General features: G+C 44.2%; 1 protein-coding gene across 1 annotated transcript in view; it reads left to right on the forward strand.

Moving 5' to 3' along the window:
* The first annotated feature begins 9,195 nt into the window (after positions 1 to 9,195).
* HIVEP3 (HIVEP zinc finger 3) overlaps positions 9,196 to 17,388 on the forward strand; it is a 430,983-nt gene continuing 422,790 nt past the window's right edge. The window contains exon 1 of the mRNA XM_065576909.1: positions 9,196 to 9,687. The gene's annotated coding sequence lies outside the window, so the exon portion shown is untranslated. The remainder of the gene's footprint in view (positions 9,688 to 17,388) is intronic.

Below are 17,388 nucleotides of genomic sequence, written 5' to 3' on the forward strand. Positions count from 1 at the left end.
CCAGCAGAGTAGCTGAGGCTTTTCTACATGGGGGCTACTTCAATCCAAAGGCCCCACAGCAGGGTGGCCTGGAGTATCCAGCAATAGTGGCTCCAATAGCTATGTTGGGAAAACCCCAGTGTAGACACAGCTATGCCAACAGAAGAGCGCTTCTGTCGACATAATTAATGTTGTTTGGGGAGGTGGGGTTACTATGCTGGGAGAAAAATTGTTGGTATGAGCTGCATCTACGCTAGGGCCGTGCCGGTACAGGCAAAGTATTTGTAATGTAGATAAGGCCTAAGACTCCTTGGTTCTATTCCCAGCATTGCCATGGATTTGCTGTGTGACTTTGGGCAAGTCACTTTCCCCCACAATCTCATCTGTACAATAGGGATAATACTTCCCTGCTTGACAGGAGGAGGGGTATGAGCTGGGAAGATTAATTCCAGTTTTTACTTTTTTCCACCTTTCATCTGAAGACCTCAAAGATATTTACAAAGTGAAAAATGCCTGTTTAGAACTATTCAGATCAATTATATTATCGCACAACTCATCAGATATCTGTAGTCCAAGCCGTAATTAAAAACAAAAATTCTTTAGAAACTAAAAGGTAAAGGAGAAAATGTTTTCGGTTTCCTTTGGATTTTATAGCACTTGAAATTCCCATCATTAGACGGTTGTGAATGTGGAGTTGTTATAAAGCCTCAAGAATTGGTGCCAGGATTTCCCGTCTTGCCGCAGTGTATGACTCAACAGAATTACTTTACTACAGAGGGGATATTTTTTTCCTTCTGGAATGTTGGCCCTCTACTAAGTACACAACTGTAAAATTACTAAACTGTCATATAGCACCTGTGCGGATTTTTATGCTGTTTCTTTAAATGTGGAGCCAGAAGCCAGACAGGAAAGGGGGTGGAGATAGTTCTAGGCAGAAGTTGCACAGTGAAGCAGAGAGAGACCGAATAATTTTAGGTATTACATTGTTTTCCTTGAACGTTTCTTGTTCAATGTTTGTAGACTCATAGACTTTCAGGTGAGAAGGGACCATCATGAACATCTAGTCTGACCTCCTTAGGGTGACCAGACAGCAAGTGTGAAAAATCGGGACGGGGATGGGGAGTAATAGGAGCCTATACAAGAAAAAGACCCAAAAATCTAGACTATCTGTATAAAATTGGGACATCTGGTCACCCTAGACCTCCTGCAGGTCATGGAATCTCACCCACCCACTCCTGAAACAATACCTTAATCTCTGGCTGAGTTACTGAAGTCCTCAAATCATGATTAAAGACTTTAAGTTACAAAGAATCCATCATTTACACTAGTTTACACCTGCAAGTGACCCTTATCCCGTGTTTCAGAGGAAGGTGAAAAACCCCTAGGGTCTCTCCCTATCTGACCCAGAAGAAAATTCCTTCCCAATCCCAAGTACGGCGATCAGTTAGACCCCGAGCATGTGGGCAAGACTCGCCAGGCAGATACATGGGAAAGAATTCTCTGTAGTAACTCAGTCACAGATCAGCTACATGCCGTTGTAGGCAGTCTCATCACACCATCCCCTCCATAAACTTATCAAGCTCAGTCTTGAAGCCAGTTAGGTTTTTTGACCTCATTGCTCCTCTTAGAAGGCTGTTCCAGAACTTCACTCTGGAAGTGACGCTTTCTAAGATACCTTACCTCTGTAACATGACATGGTTTCAGAAGTTGACTCATTTTGAATCAATGTAAATAATTGGAAAAGAAAATGTCCCAGTTCAACCCTCCCTGAGAAATGCAGTCTGATAAGGCCACAGGACGGCCTGAGTAGAGAGAATGTTTCAAAAAATTTCAAACCAAAATGAAGTTTAACACAGAGACCAGTGAAGTACAGGCAAATCATGAATGTGTGCAGTGGGGAATAGAACTGAAAGTATTCTATAAACCATTTGCCTTCACTCTGAAAGCAGATGATAACACTGACATTCTTTTCAAGTTTGAGCATGAAATTACAAAAAGAAATGTAATACACAAATGGGCCTGTTTTTACCAAAAGATGCAGAGGCCTGGAGAAAGCATGGAAGACTTTATAAGGGTCCAGTATGCACAAGCAGGTGCCGTATAAGGTATAGCATAAGGAAGAACACAGAAAAGATTGTCTAATAGGACTTTAAACAAGGGATCTTCTTCACTGACTCTGGAACAAGCAGTGCATGTGTGACAACAGTCAGAGCAAATGAAGATGCAAGAATGATACTGCAAAATGTAGCAAAGAAAAAATTCCCATGGGAAACAGGGAAGCACCATTAAAATGTTGCTTAATAGCACTGAACGCTGTGGGCAGAAATGTGACAGACGTACCAAGGGAGAACACAGGACAGATTAAATCTACCAAACTGGTTGAAATATATGCAGGAAATGTAAGAAAAAAACGGTATAGGGATCATACCAGTTAAAGCAAAGGGATCTGGAAGATGGATCAAACAAGAATGACTAATACCTGTCTCCTGGGATCTGTGTCTACAGACAGCATTTATCAATAGGCTTGTAATGATTATCTCAAGATCTGCGATATTGTTAAAATTAAATTGACTCAGGGCAGAGGTGACTCTGATTTGTAAATTAAAGAGACTTCTAAGGAGATAAGCCCAAGCTCAAAGTTGGAATAGCCCAGAATAGAGCTCATTAGTCCAAGTGGCCAGATAAATTTCCTGTGTCAGTTTTAAAGCTCATAGTGGTTACAAAGGCAAAACGGGGATACCACTTCTCAGTAATGAGGTCAGCCAACTAGACTGAACCAAGGCCACTGAGGTGGGCCTCATATCATGTACGGAGGAATTTGGGCCAGCATTCAGCAACAATAGCTTGCTTAAAGGAGAACCAGTGTTGATCCTCTTAAAAGAAGGGGCATGTCTCATGTGTTTGGCACAGCTGGACTGTTCCAATCCTGCTGTTGCCCAAAGCAAAGGAAGTACTGGATAGATGTAACAGAGCACATCAGGACCTGGCTGAGTAATATGCCCATATGGCATCTGTTATAAAAACCCTTAACTGCTTTCATATCTGCATAGACCTACAAGGGTTCTGTGAAGCAGTGAGGGATAGATATATTCTCCCCAATTTGGAACATATAATCTCTAAATTAACTGAGCTCAGCCTAGTTCTTCAAGTGATTGCACATGTTAAGTGAGAGGAAAAATAGTTACTAACCTTCTGTAATTGTTGTTCTTCGAGATGTGTTGCACATGTCCTTTCCACTCTAGGTGTGTGCATGCCCCACACACAGACGCTGGAAATTTTCCCCTCAGTGGGACCTGTTGGGGCGGCTCAACCTGTCCACCACAGTACTGGTCTCCAGCACCGGTGGGAATAGTACTGCCATGATCACCGGAGAGAGATTGGATCTTACTCCTCCCGCCCAAGGAGCCGTTCCCACTACTCCTCCAGGCATTTCCACCCTTTCAGTAACAGAGCAGAAGTGACTCATTCAGTTAACAAACAATAAAGACCTAATAAAGATGCCCTGGGATGCCTGAGATTGCTCATGCATCTGTTGAGATTTAAACCTATTGCAGAACACACACTGGGAAATCCCTGGTGGTGACTGACTCCTTACTGAAGAGCCCCATTGATCACGCAGATTCTCTGGAGGCTCAGGATAATATAGAGACACACGGGTGCCATTTTGAGCAGTTTCCCAACCTCCCCACAAAAATTAGAACTGAGTAAAATATCCACCAGCACTGCTACACACCTGAAAACTATATCCAGATAGATAAGACAGAGGCTGGCCCAGTTACTTCTGAATGGTCCTACATCAGCCCATGACTACTAAGCAATGAGAGGAAACCCTCTGAAAGTCTGATTATCCATATCAGTCATATTGGAAAAGATGTACCGGGGCCATGACGGCCACGCAAAATGCTGTGAGTGATTTTGAATGTTGGGGTGGTGGCCCAGCATATGGCAGGACTTCTCCTGCAAGGTGGGGTTATACACAACTTGCAGAATGACCAGAAAGACATAGTTCAGAAAACCTCGCCATATGCACGACACGGGGGGAAGGAGATGTACCTGTCTGAAACCCATTCACTGTTTCTCTAGATTTGTTTAAATTCTGCCTTTCCTTAGACCCACAAGTAAAGAGGTCATAGAACACTGAAAAGGTTTCTTTTCTCTCTTTGTCATTCTGAGACTCATAGCTACTGACAACGCAGCCACAACCTGCCAGCTCTGAATTCCAAGCTTTCTGGATCCAGTATTAATTTCAAGCATGCTAGTTTCAGCCCCATCACCCTCAAGGGAATGGGCTGACAGAAAGAGCTGTACCTATTGCTCAGAGAATTGTACAACAAAAAGACCCCCTATTAGCTCTGCTGAGCCATACTACAACCCTCATGTCAGTCACTAGATTAACCCTAGCCCAGGAGCTTGTGGCTGGACAGGGCAGAACAGTCTTCATTCCGTAAGACCTGTTGTGAGAATTGGGCCTACAAATTCACTCAAACTGTGAACTCAACTGTGAAAAGTGAGTGAAAGTTCATAAAGTCTCACAATAATCTATAGCGATCAACACTGATGAGAAAAGGTGCAAAAGTGAGACAGACTATATTAGTCCAAACACAAAGACCTCCTGGTATAAGTCAAGGGCTGTGTTAAGATCATGCCTGGTAAAAAAGAACATTGTGGGACCAGAAATTAATGAAACAAACTTGGTGTGTTGGAAATGAGATATAATTGGCAGACCCAATAATGAGAGGACCGGCTATTCCACCCATCACTCCCTTTTGGGGTCCTTACAAGAAGAGATTTGGGGGTGAACATTAGAAGAGGAGAAAAGCAGGCTACCATGATGCTGGTGGAAGGAGCAAGTCCCACCATCATGGCTGGGACCCTGGACCCTTTTTCTTCGAATGTTGAAAGATGTCGTGGCCAGAACAGACCAGAGAGAGGAATCCAGAGGACGCCCCACTTCCACTGGATTCGGCTAAATCCCAAACACCACCTGGGATGTGAGACTTCGTTTCCTCCTCCCCCCATGTGTCTGTTTCCTTTCCTACCTTATTTTTTCTTTTACCTATATTTCTCTTTTTTCCTTCTGTCTAATCAGAGTCTGGCTTAGTTGGCCAAGACTGTATATTTTGCAACACTGCTGTAAGCCTGTGACCAGAAAGGCAGCTAAATGCAATGCCCTAAACAACCCAATGCTGCTACAAGTTTGCCAGGTCTCAGAGTGGCTGATAAGTCCATGTGCTGTGCCTGTGTTTTTCAGGAGCAAGGCTGAAAGTGAAAATCAACACCAGAGACAAAAGCTGCATTTTCTATCTTGGCTGTTCTTTTTCATTTCTCTTTTGTGTGTTTTTGCCTTGTTTTGTCAGACTTCAACAGCAATAACAACGATAGCTCCAGCCCAACGCAACTAACTTCGTCTCTTCCCCCAAAAGGACAGTTACTATTATCTTTAATACCATCTAAAAGACTGTCAAACAAGGGTTTTTTTTCCTTCAAAAACTCTCACCAGGTAGAGGAAAGGGAACAAAGGCTGTTGTTAAAATGAAAACCCTACTTAATACTTTACATTTTAAATGCTTTAACTGTTTCTCCTTTTTTTCTATATGTCTACCACAAGGTTAAAAAGGGTGTTTAACGGTGTGTTTGCCATAGTGTTAAGCAGGCTGAGGTCTCTGGGGGCCGAATGCCGAACCTTGTTTGAAACGGTTTAATGTTGGACAGATTCAGGATCATATTAGCACTTTTGGCTCTTTGGGCCCACATATTCCGTCTAAATTATACAACAGATCCCAATAATAATCATCCCAGGTTTAGAGATGTCAGATATGAGAGTTCTCAGGCCCTCTTCTTTAACCACTGGATACAGCATGAAATTTACTTTAGCTTAGCACAGCAGACACTCTCCTGATAAAAATGGATGGAGAAAAATATTAGATAACACAAGCTGCCGTCGTCGTCAGATGTAGCTGCACCCTGAGATTCTTCAGGCTTGATCGAGATACCTAATACAGAAGAAACAGGCAGCGTCTTCAGCTGGATCCAACCCCACTTCAGTTGCCCGTGCTCACCCCACAACCTTAGTGAAGTGAGATAGTCCTTTCGAAAGGTGTCCTAAGCCACCCGTACATGAATTTACCTTTCTGCTTTGTTAAGCCAAGTAATCAGCTGAACAAAACCAGAATATGCCCAGATCTAGGCAAGCATTAAAGCCAGTGACTGTAATTTGTTAAATATTAATTCTTGTTAAAGATTGTTTTTACAGGGAAAAAAAAGGGGAGAAGATGCGAGTATTGTTTCTTTAAATCTGTAGCAGGTAGCCAGACAGAAGCGCCACAGTAAACCAGTGGGAGAGCAGAATTAGGGAAGACGCTATTTACTTTATTCTTATAAAGTTCCTTGTGCATTATCTGAAGAAAGCAACCCTTTCTAGGATTCTTTACCGGTGTCACATGGCATTACTCACAGCATTCAGTCTTCCCTCTTTTCCCAGTCCTAACGTGGACTTTTGATTTTAGGCAGTGTGGCCAAGCCCATGGCTTTTTACCAGCCTAATTTTTTCCCATTGAGCTTTCAAGCTTCTGTGACCGTCTACAGCTGTTCAATCCAAGAGATGCTAATATGGAAACTAACAGTGTTCTGTTCCTCTTATAGTTCTTCTTTCTCATGGGCCAGATCCTTTTGTGTCTGGGCTAGCTAGTAACTTTCCTAAAAACTACTTAGAAATAATATGTGGGCCGATGGGGCTTGAAGTAGCCTCTGAAATGGCAGAGCTCTGGGGAGAAAATCTCCCATAGCCAAAGTTACACTAAATTGCAGCATATTAAATATGTAAGGGAAGAAAAGAAGCTATAGCAAACTTAGTAGTTTTCCAGCACTTTACATCTTCAAAGCCCTATGCAAATAGTCCATGGGAAACGAGCTAATTCCCACACATCGCAATAGGGGAGTTATTGTCTCCAGAGCCTGAAAAATTTACCCAACACCCATGAGTTCAGGGACTAAGCTTCTGGCCAGGGCAAAATACCCCGGTACATTGGAACAGCTCCTATATTGTGAATTTCAGAATGGTTCTGGAGTGTCACGCTGTCTCTCTGCAGGTCTGGCCGATCATGGCTCCCAGTGGCTGCGGTTCACTGCTCCGGGCCAATGAGAGCTGCTGGAAGCGGCGGCCAGTAAGTCCCTCAGCCCTTGCCGCTTCCAGCAGCTTCCATTGGCCCGGAGCAGCGAACTGCGGCCAGTGGGAGCCGCAATTGTCCGGACCCGCGGACGCGGCAGGTAAACAAACCGGCCCGGCCCACCAGGGGCTTTCCCTGCACAAGTGGCGTCCCCTGTTTGAGAAACCCTGCCCTATTCACAATTCACACCATGCACTTGCTCTACCCCAAAACACCTGTTGACTTCAGTGGATGCCACTTTCACAAATCTGAGGGTGAAATTGGGTTCTACATTTTATTGCATTTATGTAGTGATTTAGGGTATCTGTCATCACTCATGCTTAAGGCCTGATGCAAAAATTCAGAACCAACAATTACTAATGGTTTTAGCACAGACATAGTACTGCTCCATACTTGCATCACCCATGTGGACTACATGAGCTAAAGATATCAGATCCATCTTCTGTCTAGGTGCTTAACTGCCCTCCTCTCCCATATTGTTTGCAGTGGTGTAGCCCTGTTGGTCCCAGGATATTAAAGAGACAAGGTGGGGGAGGTAAGATCTTTTACCGGACCAGCTTCTGTTGGTGAAAGAGACAAGCTATTGAGTTGCACTTCTGAAGAGCTCTGTGTAGCTTGAAAGCTCGACTCTTTCATCACATAAGTTGGTCCAATAAAAGATATTACCTCATCTACCTTGTCTCCCCTCCTATGACTGATAGTTGAGCACCTCAGGAACGTTAATGAATTTATCCTCATGACGCCTCGTGTGTGGTGAGGAAATGTCATTATCCCCAGGCTACAGACAATGAACAAAAGCACAGAGGGATTAGGATTTTCCAAAGGTCTCAGCTTTTAACCATCATTAAATGGCCAGATTTTTAAAAACTCCAACGAGGTGCTGAGCTCTTTGGAAAATATCACAGTAAAATATCCCGCAACGTTGGCTCCCAACAGCTCTCTTGAAAATGTAGGTGCCTGGGTGGGATCAGATCTTTTGAAAATCTGACCTCACATGTGGGTGCTGAGCACTTGAAAATCTGACCCTCACTTCTTTGGAAGATCAGACCCTTAGTACTTGTGCAAGGTTGCACAGGGAGCCCGTTGCATTGAACCCAGATTGCCTCAATCCATCCAATGCCTTACTTAACCAAAAGACCATCCTATCCTAAACAGTACCAAGGCATTTAGTAGACTGCAAGAGCAGTGAGTTACAAAGACCTCCAAGAATTTCCTACCACCAGTCCTCAAGTTTTCAATTCTAGGGAGAGAGAACAGGAGCTCTCTGGCAAAAGCCATATGCCTTGTGTATTCAGCACTGACTGATATTGATAAGTGTACAGCTCATAGCCTTGTGCATAGTCAGGCAATACTAGAAGGCTTATAAGCTTTTTCCTTTCTAAACCTTTTTGAATACATAATTTTGGGCATGTACCCCTTCCCTTCATTGCCTGACTCTGATCTCATTTACCCTGAGGTAAATCAAGAGTAACTCCATTGAACACAATACAGTTGTTCAACTGTGAAACTGGTGTGAGATCAGAACCAGGCCCAAAGAATTCACTTTGGAGTGAAACCTGGTTCTATAAAGTCTCAGGGCTAGATGGTGCAAACTTTTCTCACTCCCATGCATTAGGAGTTCAGACTTTGGCCTTCAGCCAAAATGTGATTTTCATTTTTTAAACCCAATAAATAAAATCTTCTTGCAGTTTTTAATTTAAAAACCCCCAAAACTTTTTCAGCTCCCATTTGTAAAACTGTGAAATGGCTTTAAAAATACATTTTAAAACTGAAAAATTAGATGTGCAACCAGAAAAAATCCAGTGTCTTTATACTGAATTTGCGGAGCATTGAGTGTTGTCTCTCCTGGGCTGTATGGATTGAATGTGAGCGCACTCTGTGTATTGTACTCATGGTAAATCACACACAGTGTGGCAGAAGGATGCAAATTAAAGACCCAATCATGCAAACTCTCAATGAAGGGCAGTGCTTAATTGGTAATGAAAGAGGTGCTGGGGCTCAAGCAATTATTTTTCATTCATAACTGATGCAGCAAACCCAGAGGTGCCGGGGCTCTGAACTGCCAAACCCAGAGGTGCCGGGGCCCAGCCCTGGCAAGTTCTGGCACAAATTAAGCCCTGATGAAGGGCATGCAGGGCTTAATACTAAGAGCAATCCCATTGAACTCTCTAGGACCGAGCACAGTACTAAACACAGCACTTAGGAGTAAGTATTTGCAGGTTTGTGCCTTTCACTTTGAATGCACAGATTTAAAATGTAAATCCAAGACAAAGTCCAGTTAACCCCCTTTACATTAAGATAGTAGAACCCTAGCAACATTCCCTCTCGTGGTCAGTTGGTGCTGAATTCCCCCGTTTGACACACTGAGGGAAGCCAGGTGCACTGTTAGTTTCAAACATGATTTTTTTCCTTCCCTTGGCATTCAGCCCCACTGGAATGGCTGGCTCCTGCTCTGATGTGAAGTCCTAGAATGGGCAATGAGGGTCACCTCCCATCCGCTGAGGGCCGCTGCTGGAGCACAAAGCCAGACCAGCAGGGACAGGTCAGTGCTTGTTTACTGGGGGGAGGGTATATCTAAGGTATCTGGTTTGGGGGGGTTATTTTAGGTTTGTTTTTGGCAAATTCTGGCTTTTGTTTGGTACTTTTTTTTACAATGGGTGTTTAAAAAGATGTTTGCACTGTTGTAGCTGTGTTGGTCCCTGGATATGAGAGACAAGGTGGGTGAGGGAATGTCTTTTATAGGACCAGTTTTTGTCCTATAAAATAGAAGGAGACAGGCTTTTGAGCTTACACAGAGCTGAAGAAGAACTCTGTGTTACCTCACCCACCCTGTCTGTTTAAAAAGATGTTTTTCTTGAATTATAGAAGATATTGGCCTGTAAGCTTGGGGGATTGTTACTGCTCACAGCCCTCCCCTACTGTGGACAAGCACTAAGTGAGCATAGGGGATAGTTGGGCCCCTTCTGTCCTTGATAATGCCCTGTGCTCCCAGTAAGTGAAGGGATCTTTCTGATCTATGGACTCTCTGAGAAGCCCTGGACTCTTAGGGATGAGGCCTGCTAGCCCTACTCTCCTGTGGGCATGCTCCCAGAGAGCCTGCAGGACAGACGGGCGAACGGGACTTGCATTAGAGCGCTATCTGTGTAGAGGTTGGTTTGAAGTTGCAGCTCAGCTCTGAGGACAATTCCCCCAGCACAGGCATTGCATTAAAGAGCTGTGTACATAAGGCCCCTTGCGTGCCCTGCTAGAGGGGTTGGGGCAGAGGTGTGTCGGGAGAGGACAACAGCGCACTCTGCTACGAATGTTCTGAGCAGCTCTACGTTGCAGTTACTCAGAGGCAGCCCAAGCAGGGATGCTATAACTTAGAGTCGTAACCTAGGCTGCCTCAGCTATGTTTGGGCTGCACCATCCCCCAACAAGGCCAATCCCAAGGATGCCAAGGGGACCTAAAGTTGCCTTTGGCCCAGCTCTCTCTGGGCTTTACCTGTGTGTGCAGGCAGCGCAGCACACAGTCGCCCCCAGTACTCGGACCTGGTAGCACTGTGCACTCACTCTGGACGGATGTAAATGATGACACAAGAGAATCAGGTATCAAATGTCCAGACCTATGGGTCTGAGGCATCTCTTGCATGCTACCAGCATAAGCCTGTGTTGAGTATGTTCACTTCTGAGTATTTCACAACTCTTGCAGGGTTAAGCTAGATGCCAGGGGCCAAATCCTCAGAGTAACTCCTTTCAAGTTAGTTAGATTACTCTGATTTATCCCAGTGAAACAGACAGTAGAGCTTGGCACTATATATATTTTTAAATAGTTTTTGTTTGTGGCCAGATATCTTTCTCTGAACTAAGTTTATGAATTAAGTTTCTGCCTTGAGGTTTTTATTTTCTGGCTCACGTTAGCTCTATGTACAATATTAAGTGAAACCTGTCCATGCCACAAAGCCAGACATATGGGTTACAATGCCATGAGTGACTCTGAGACAAATGGCTACCTATTAACAATCTTAGAAGAAAGACAGAAAGGGAAATGTTGTCTGAGTCTGTGTGCTTGTGTGTGTGTGAACTTCAGAATCACGGGGCCAGTGACATATCTATCTTGATTCAAATGCTAGGCACTTCTACAAAGTTTAAAATTATGCCCATGACACATCTCCAAATGTGTGCAATACATTACAGGCAGTCCTTGACTTTATGACGTGCGAGTTATGACAAACGGCACTTACGCCATTTATAAATTGACATCCTGTTTCAACTTTCCGACGTTGGTTTTGACTTTCCAACGTCGGTTTTGACTTTATGGTGCTTAATCCAACATTGTTCTTATGGGAAAATCAAGTTACGACGTTTCGACTTAAGACACAATTTTCAGGAACCAATTGTGTCGTAAGTCTGAGGACTGCCTGTAGTGAGCGATATGGCTGTCTGGGATAAATGGTATGTAGGGACCAAAACAAGGATCGAAGGGGTGTAGTGGTGAGAGCAGGGACTGGTAGTCAGAATTTTATTCCTGCCTCTTCCACTGACGTGAAACGTGTCATTGGGCAAATCACGCTCTCTGTGTCTCCATTTACACGTTTTTGAAGTGAGGATAATGTCACCTGTCTACATAACTCAGCGCGGCTTCATTAACATTTGTAGCGTGCTTTGAAATGCTCAGAGGAAAGTTGCTACAGAAGTTCCCAGAGTTGCCAGCAGTTCAGTCAGTCATTAAGCAGAGGGAGCCGTGTTCCCAATGATGTGGGAAGATAATGGGTAGAGGAAGCACTGGAACCCCAGGTACCTATTGCCAGGACAGCTGCGTTTTGTCACACTTAAGAATCCTTGTGGGAAATGAAAGGAGTACGCGCACTATTCCGTCTAAATGATTTTATAATCACCTCCAGCCTTTATTTTATTCTTCTGTCCAGTCGCTATTTTAATTATGATTATTTACCCCTGGGCACTAAAACCTCTTGGTTTTTGCCTTTTGGTTCAGTTATTCTGGTAACTCATTAAATGTCTGTGTCACATGCTCATTATTAGAAAGTGAAAACAACTCCCTAGCTGTGCCAAGGGAGAGATTTTATGGTGAATTACCATAGATAAGTAGTAGCTTAACAGCTTGAGACTCTTCTAACATTAGGCGGGTTTTTTTAGACCTGTAATGCATTGCAGATCATGATGCTTCCTGTACTGAATGGTATGAGGTTATTGTCTGTGGCTGGTTTTAATATAGATTCTTGTAGCAGGATAACAGGCAATCCTATACATGTAGAAGAATTAGACTTCTCTGGTCTCAAGGACAAGGGGTGGGGAAAAAAGCCCTACTGCTTAGCTATTTTTATAGATCTTTTCTGACAGAATTTGGGCCAGGAATGAAGTTGAATCCTGTTGGGTATCACAAGCCCAACTTCAAGAAATAAATTCATTTTAAACAAGCTGACCCCTCTCACCCTGGTGCTCCCACCGAACTATGGCACAATAAACATCTTAGCTAAAGCAAAGGTCAGAAGCAAGTGTTAAACAAAAGGCTATTTACACTGAGAAGTTTGGTCTAGTGGTTAGAGTGTGGTGACTGGAAATCAGAAGTCTTGGGTTCTGTCCACAATTACCTCACAAGGATTGCACAAGGCTTAATTAAGTTATGTCAGTACATCATTTTGTGATACTCACAGGAATGGTGCTAAAGTTCAAAGTATTGTTATTTATTTACTGAAACCTGAGATTATGGACAGGGCTGTTGGTGGTGGTTCAGCTGGTATATTAGCTTGCTGTGAAGTTGGCAAATCAGACCTCTAATATGTGGCTTATCGAGTTAACCGATGGTCAGCAACTGCTGTTTGCCTGGTCACTGAAAGGAGATGCCAGGTTGTAAGGAAGAGATGGGCAAAGTGGATTGACATGAAAAAACTGGCCTGAATATCAACTGGTGACCTAATTCAGAACTGACCTGTGAACCTTTTGGGGTTCATCCATCAGGAGGTACCAGATGGCCATTTCAGATTCTTCCTCAAGTGCTTGTATGTATCTGTTCCACTTAGACATGTGCGTGCCCAATGCATTCGAGCTGGAGAGGTCTGTGTAGCAGTACCCAATGGGGTGGAGTGTGTGCTCTGCATCTCCTCATGTCTCCCCCCAAGTGAGGGCATACTCCCCCTCCGCTCCTTCTCATGGCCCATGGCTGTGAGCTGGAGCGCTCCATGCTCTGTCACGGTGCCCTTTCTTCTCTTTTTGAGACCTTTCTTCCTGTTAATATATAGTTAGTTAGGTAGTACTGCTGTGTTTAGCTTTGTATAATGTTTATTCACTTTTTAAATTTAATCCTCTTTTGTTCCCTGTGGAGTCAGCTCCCTTTGCCAGAGAGGGAGAACATTGGCTGTATTCTGGATTCTCCTGGGTTTAAACGTTGCCCCTCTTACTCATTGCTTGTTGTGCGTGGGAGAAGGTCAGATTAGGGAAAGAGGACCCCAAAATCAAAGGAGTGTTGCTTGAGCCAGCACGTAATGGAGCAGGCAATGAGACCATGGTCAGATCTGGGACTGTCAGACACAGTATTAGGTATCACAAGCCCAATTTTACCTGAGGTAAAACTTCCAAAACCAGGACAGACTGGGTTCCTCTCAATTGGAGAAGAGAAAGTGCTCCCTTTCTCCGGACCCTTCTCACAGGAACTCAAGACCTGAAGGCCTCCCCAAACCAAAAAAGAGCTCATCAGGGCTAAAAAAAGACTCTGGGTACTGACAGACTTTGAAAGAATCAAACAAGAGGCTTCCAGCACCGACTTTAGAGTGTCAGCTTCAACTAGACATTCCCTGGTACCGGATTAACTCTTGGTACTGTTGAGTTTGCCACCAGCTGGTAGGCTTCCGCTGAGTCATGCACCATCAGAGCTTTCTGACCCAGCAACTGTTTCCATAGCTCCAGGGTTGTTGGCACTGGCTACACCTGAGGCTTATGAAGCAGCAAGTGGTTGGTTATGCGTCTTGTACCTCTGTTCCCTCTTATTCAACTGAACAATTCAACTGTAATTTTGACTTTATCAGTACCATCTTCAATGCTGGTATCAACATCTTCATCTATCACAGCTTCACCATCCCAACTGGGACTGGTACCAACTTTGGTACTGATATTAACTCCATCTACAGGCTTGGCACTGACACACCAACTTGTTTTGGTACAGATGGCTGTTCAGTCTCGTGGCACAAACAATCACATCTGCACTGGTACTGACCACTGGTTCATTGGATGTACTTGGTGCACAGTCTTTGGCACCCATCCATACAGCTTTGATGCCGACTTAAATACCAACATTAGTACCAACCACATGGGTTAAACGGGTGCCACATGCATACCATTACACAGCTCCACCATTGCCATCAGATGATTGTAGTTCTGATCAGAAAACGGTAGGGGCCCATCTCTAGTACATTGAGAGGATCTTGTTACTCTCTTGACATTTCTGAGAGACATTTGAGATCTTGATCTTAGAGAAAACTCTCATACTGCAAGGAGTGTCCTTGGAGCTGGCCAGACTAGCCTTCTCTGCCATACCCAGAGTGGCCATATTGGACACCCTGAGGAGCTCCAAGTATCTCACACGGAGATTCACGTGGCCATGTCAGGCACAGATTACCTCTTCCTCAGCCTGTTCTGCTAGATCATAATCCTGAGCAGCTACTCAGGTGATCCTGCCTGTAAATGCAAGCCCACCTGAGGATCCATCTCAACAAAAGGAAGAATCACCCCCTCTAAATATTGTGTCATCCTCTCCTGATGAGGCCCGGTATCAGATTCTCCACCCCTAATAACAGATTATGGTGGTGGAGTCTCCTTCCTTGGAGGTTTTTAAGGCCCGGCTTGACAAAGCCCTGGCTGGGATGATTTAGCTGGGAATTGGTCCTGCTTTGAGCAGGGGGTTGGACTAGATGACCTCTTGAGGTCCCTTCCAACTCTGATATTCTATGATTCTATGATTATTTTAAAATTTATAAGGATAGTATGAGACTAGTGGCAACCTCTGTGAGAGGACAAGCCCAGCTTGTCCAGGAAAGTGCCTGCAAATTAAGAGTTGTGCTGCTCATTAATGAAGCTCTAATTAGATTGTGCCAAAACCCTGTGGCAGACTCTGTCTAGCCTCACACCAACTGCAAAAAAGGACTGATAAGTGCTACTAGGTCCCTTCTCAGGGTTATGAGCAGTTTTATTTGCATCCCACCTGGACTTCCTGTTAGTCATGGCTGTGAATAAACATTCTCACCACAGCCATTTTTGTACCACTCCCAAAGAAAAAGGACCCAAAAAAGTTAATTTGTTTAGGAGAAGAATTTATTCCACCACGAGTCTGCAGATGCCTATTGACAACCATCACGTGCGTCTTCTAAATATATCAGCTGGGATTCTCTGGGGCAATTTGTGGACGAGCTTCCACAGGATGCAAAGGACGAGTTCAAAGTCGTGGTGTCTGAAGGTCACTTTGTAGCCAGATCTTCCCTTTAGGCTGCATTGGATTCCACACTCTGCAGCTAGAAGGACGTCTACAGCTGTCACCATGAGGAGATCCTCTTGGCTTCAGAACTCTGGCACAGCTGTGGAGGTCGAACAGACCACTGAGGACTTGCCTTTCAAAGTCTGTAATTTGTTTTCACAATAAAACAGGTGAAGGCTTACATAGACTCAGACTCTGATGCTCCCCTTTGATCATTAGAGGTTCATACCCCAGCTCCATGAAAGAAGCAGTACAGGCTGTAGGAACAGTCACAGCAACATTTTTACCAGCCTAGAAGGAGTCATAAATCTCCAAGAAGGAGACCTACCCGATCTGCCTCTTATGGCTCTGCTAAGCAACAGCCTTCAGGCTCAAAGGAGCCCATTTGACTGCCCTTTTGAGAGCAGACTACCAGTCACACAACATCTACTTTCCCTTTTCCCTCCCTTTGGAGACAAGCTGTGCCATTTTCTGGGTGTTAGGAGTTCATCACCTCAGATACGTCCTCCTAAGCACGATGAGACTGGGTTACACAATCCAGTTACCGTCTGTCTCTTACCCCCGCACTTCTTCCATTCCCTTGTGCACACACTGTCCTGCTGCGGAGTTTGGTTTGCTCTACGTGTCAATCATGCAGCTGGGATAGTGCGGAATGGAAGTCAGTATTTCGTGGTGGTTTAAAATGCACACAGTTGATCGGGACGTGGCAAGCAGTAGCTTGTATTGTTGGGGTAACTGGTACAGTTGCCTGAAAATGTTGAGAACTCTTCTGACCTCTAGTCATGAACGTGTGGCTTAAATCCCATTCCTGGAATGTTCAGACATGACAGCATGGTGCACACTGTCACCTTCCTTCCCAGAGGCAGAAACTGTTGCCCACACAGTGCCCTGAACAACAATCCTCTGAACATAAGCTGGGAGGAATCTGACCTCTCTTTGAAGAAATGTTGAAGATTCCAGTCACCTGTACCAGGAGCCCTCCGTTCAGTTCTCTTGTGCATGCTTGTCCCTCTTGTCTCCCTGCACATGCTGTCCAGCTCTCTGGTTCCCTTCTTCACCTTTTAAAGCCACTTCGCATAATATAGAATGAGATGCTATCTCTATGCAGTGGCAACAAGATAAATTTATTTATGAATTTATTAGGCTCCTGGGAGGCAATTGGGTTTAGTTACACAGGTGTCAATCAGATGCCAGACCCACTAGTGGTGCTGGCAGTTACAAATGAACAACTTTTTACTTGTGAAATGAGCAGGTTTGATCTGCAGTCAGCCAGAAAATAAAACTATGGTGCCTCACATGTCTTTTACTTAGAGTCACTTTTCACAGTAAAATGCACATTAGTTGTAAGGGTCAAAATCTTCACCTTAATTAGCATGAAAAAAAAAGCAACACACTCACCCTGCTGAATCATGGTATCGTGTTAGAAAAATGCAAGCAGCATGAAATCCGGTGCAGCACATGACTACACAGGTTGCAATGTAGACAGAGGTGTGGTAGGAAGAACAGCAAGAAAGCTGGTAACTCTAAGAGTTCGTTTTGTATTCAGTGAGCATCTTCCTAAAAAGTCAGGCATATTTTTAATGTGTTTTTCACTGTATACATGTGAGAGTCAGTCCATTTCTTAACTCACTGTCCAAACTCCTTGTCATTCTATCCCTTCCATTATGAACAGCTGTATATACATGAAATGTTTAGTATTTACTACTCAACCTTGCTTTCAATAGAAGGGATGTCAGCCTATATAACCTGTCTGTCAAATCCAGGGGTTCTTAAACATTT

The sequence above is a fragment of the Chrysemys picta genome, chromosome 23 (genome assembly GCF_011386835.1).
Source record: "Chrysemys picta bellii isolate R12L10 chromosome 23, ASM1138683v2, whole genome shotgun sequence".
Taxonomy (NCBI): domain Eukaryota; kingdom Metazoa; phylum Chordata; order Testudines; family Emydidae; genus Chrysemys; species Chrysemys picta.